This window comes from Octopus bimaculoides, chromosome 20 (assembly GCF_001194135.2).
Source record: "Octopus bimaculoides isolate UCB-OBI-ISO-001 chromosome 20, ASM119413v2, whole genome shotgun sequence".
Classification (NCBI taxonomy): domain Eukaryota; kingdom Metazoa; phylum Mollusca; class Cephalopoda; order Octopoda; family Octopodidae; genus Octopus; species Octopus bimaculoides.
In genome coordinates, this window is record NC_069000.1 from 27,957,736 (window position 1) to 27,961,934 (window position 4,199).

General features: G+C 36.8%; 1 protein-coding gene across 8 annotated transcripts in view; it reads right to left on the reverse strand.

Moving 5' to 3' along the window:
- Positions 1-4,199, reverse strand: part of LOC106867275 (dynein regulatory complex subunit 6) — a 153,056-nt gene that overhangs the window by 3,014 nt on the left and 145,843 nt on the right. The window lies entirely within an intron of this gene.

A 4,199-nucleotide genomic window follows, 5' to 3' on the forward strand; every position in this document is an offset into this window, starting at 1 on the left:
ATGATGACGAGCAAAGACTCAGAAACATGTCTCTGGATGCAGACTTAGCTGGGTGGAGGTGCTTGTCTCCCCCTTGTAAACATAAGGACACAGGAAATGTGTCAAGGCCGACAGGAAGCGGTGCAGCTTCCTAGGTCTAACCAACAGCAGTATTATTCCCTTCAGGGGACTGTCACATTAAGTTGACAGCATACAACTACTTCAACATAAAGACTCCTTAATCATTTGATCTTTAGTGCAAATGCTTTATACTGGAGGTGGCAGTTTTTGCAGATTATGCAATAATGAGGTGCCAACTATTTTGTACTGCAAAGATAACTTGATAAACAGATTTGATGAAATCATAGTGAGGTACTTGCATCTTATAAAGTGAACATACTTTTTGATCAATAGGATTAGCTCTTTGGCCAGTTGTGGGGATTTAGTTTTGATTGGATTTTCTTTCTCTTCAGACTTTCACTGTATTTTATGTTATACTTTATATTTTATTTTGTGTTTGTATCTGGTTTGCAAGATTTTTTAATGTGAATTCGTGTGTTTCTAGGGAGAGTCATTATGCCAATATAATTAACACACTCACTGGTTCAGTTTCACTCCTTTATTAGTCAATTGGTTAACTATCCAACTAAATAATTGTTTAATTTGTTTTGGGGAACTGTAATATGAGGAACAAAGTGTAATTCACCTACCTCCCAGTGTCGACTGTCCAGCTGGGTTAAATCCAAGACATGCCCTACTCATCTGATCTATCACTAGAACCTATGGCTAATTCCCTTTCTAGCTCCAACATCTACACGTGTCTGTCCACTCCCACTACTTAAGACCAAAGAGGCCCATGCTGGTCCTACTTCTGCCCACTTCCTCACTCACTCTTCCTCTTATGGTAGAGCCCCTCACTGACCCTTTCCTTCTGGTTCTCTTCATCCCCACATTTGTCAAAGCACTTCTGTTGCTACTTGCAATCTTTTCAATGACTATTGATTTAGTCCATTATAGAAGCCGCGCTTGTCCGTTTGAGATTTTGTTGCATGCGTGTGTGTGTGTGTGTGTGTGTGTGTGTGTGTGTGTATGCATGCCAGCATGCATGTGTGCTTGTGTATGTATGTTTGTATTCTGCATATTCACGTGTTTGTGTGTGCATGCTTGTGTTTGTGTATGTATGTGTGTGTGTGTGTGTTTGTGTCTATGTGTATGAGTTTGTGTATGTACATGTGCCTGTTGTATATGCTTGTGTGCCTATATGTGTCTGTGTGTGTATGTGTGTGGAGTGTATGTGTATATATATGGTCATGCATTTCTGTCTACGTATGCATGTGTGTGTGTGTGCTTGTCTATCTGTATTACCTATGTACCTACATACCTATGTATGTACCTATCTCTCTCTCTCTCTCTCTCTCTCTCTCTCTCTCTATCTCTCTATCTATCTATCTGTATATATATCTGTCTACCTACTTATTTACCTATTTATCTACCTACTTACATACCTATCTGTCTACTTGCCTACTTATCTACCTATTAGCTTGCTTATCTTCCCACCTATCTACCTATCTACATAATTAAATAAGTAACTAACAATCTATATAACTGACCTAACCACCTAAAATCTATCTACTAAATCTATCTACCTCTTTGACTGCCTACCTAGGAATGTACCTTTGTATGTATACACTGTGGGTAGTATCTGTGACATTGGTGTATCCCTATCTTCTATGTGTATTTCTTATTTAGTACAAATTAAACAATTGATTAATTAGTTGGATATTTAACAAATTGGCTAATAATAAAGGAGTGGAATTGAACCAGTGCATGTGTTAATTATACTGGTATAATGACTCTCCTTAGACACAACAAAATTTATATGTATATTTGTATGTATATGCATGTATCAACATGCATATACATGTGTGTGTATGTATTTATGTGTATATAAGTATATTTATATTGATACATATATGGGGGTGCATATTTATTTATGTGTATGTAAGTATATCTATACATGGGTGTGTGGTTTAAAATATGTATGTACACATATGTTAGTGCATGTGTGTTTAGATGGCTATTCCTTCTTTGCTGAGTGTATGTATTAGTATATATGTTTCTAAGTCTGTAAAGGTATATATATACAAGCATATGTACTTTTGTAAACAGTTATGGACTATTATTTTTACTTTGTATATATTATGTAGGTATATATATGTATTCATATTATTGTTTATATGAATACTTGTGTGTGTACCAAAGTGAATGCTGTCTTTATGTATACATGTGTATGTACATATCTGTTTGGTTGCTTGTATATTGTTATATGTAAATGTATTTTGATGTAGGTATGAATATTTATATATGTATATATATATATATATATGTTTTATATGTATGAGTATTTATGTATACTCATGTGTTTATATTTATTTGATAAGTTATAGACAGCAAAAATTACATTTATGTGTATATGTGTGTATAAATGTGTGTGTGTGTATTTATTTATATATTTATATATATGTAAGTTTGTACATGAACGAGTAACTGACTGTGAGTTTATGTATATATCATCATCATTTAACCTCTGTTTTCCATGCTGGCATGGATTAGACAGTTTGATATGGAGCTGACCAGATTCCAATTCTCTGTTGTGGCAGAGTTTCTATGGCCGGATGCCCTTCCTAATGTCAACCACTTAGTATGTGCTGGGTGCTTTTTACAGCATGGGTGTGTTTACACAACATCAGCACAAGTGCATTTATGCAGTACCAGCATGGGTGCTTTTTATGTGACACCAGTACCTGAAAGGACAAGCCTGTATGTGTGGAAGACAGCGATTTTACTTAGCTTGACATGTCTTCAAGTACATCAAATCGCCACATCTTCCAGTCCCTTGTCATTTTCTCAGCGAGGCCCAGTGTCCAAAGATCCTTTTTCACTACTTCATCTCATGTCTTTCTGGATCTACCTCTTTTACAGGTTTCCTCTACAATTAGAGCTTGGCACCCATTTATGTAGCTGTCCTCATCCATACACATCTGCATTTCACCCTTAGTTACCAACAAAGGTAGCAACTCTCTGAACTTTTCCCAGCTCGTTCTTATTCTAGTAACTACACTTTCAGAACTTCCTCCACCACTGCTACCTTGGTTGCCTAGATAACAGAAGCTATCTACTATTTCTAATGATCCCCCCAAGCATTTGAGAGAGTCTATTGTCTGTGCTTTTTTAGTGCTTAGTACACTTACATATCTGCCACACACAGACTATATTCTCCGTTACCCTTCCTGCGATACCACAACACCTCTTATGTGTCCAAAACTTGCACTGAGTACAATGTATGGAGTTTCTACCAAAATCCTTCTTACATATCACACAGGACCATCTCCCAGAAGGGACTTGTGATTTGTCTGTTTTCCTACTTACTAGGACTTTGGTTTTTGCTAAATTAACTCTAAGGCCTTAAATTCTAGGCCTTACTTCCACACCTGAAATTTCTTTTCTAGGTCAGGTAGTGATTCAGCTATAAGACAAGATCATCAGTGTAGAGGAGCTCCCAAGGATAGCAGGTCTTGAATTTCTCTGTTAAGGCCTGGAAGACTAAGATAAATGGGGATGGGGATTGCTGAGAACTGATCCTTGGTGAACTCCTACCTGTACACTGAATTCATTGCTATACTTATTGCCAACCTTCACCTTACTGGCAGCATCCTGTACATGGCTTGTACAGCTCTCACTAACCACTTATCTATCCCTAGCTTCTGTATTGACCACCAAATAAAGGAGCTGGGGACCCAGTCAAAGGCTTTCTCCATGTTGACAAAAGCCAGGTACAGAGGTTTATTTTGGGCTAAATACTTCTGCTGTTGTTTAATCAAGAATATAGTATCAGTCATGCTCCTACTCGGCACAATTCCAAACTGCATCTCATCTACGCTAACTCTCTTCCTACTTAATTGAGAAATGGTCATCACTTGGTCGAGCAATTTGATGCCTCTGTAATATACCTGTCTTCTAGCCTCCTTTCTGGCTATCTGATACAGTTTCCTGCTACCACCACACTTCCAATCCTTCCAATCCTTATATATATATATATATATATATATATATATATATATATAGTTTTAGGGAAAATAACCAAGTTTCAAGAACTCATCGATGAAAATCCACTATCACATATAGAAAAATTAATAATTAAAAGCACAATAAATGAGTAT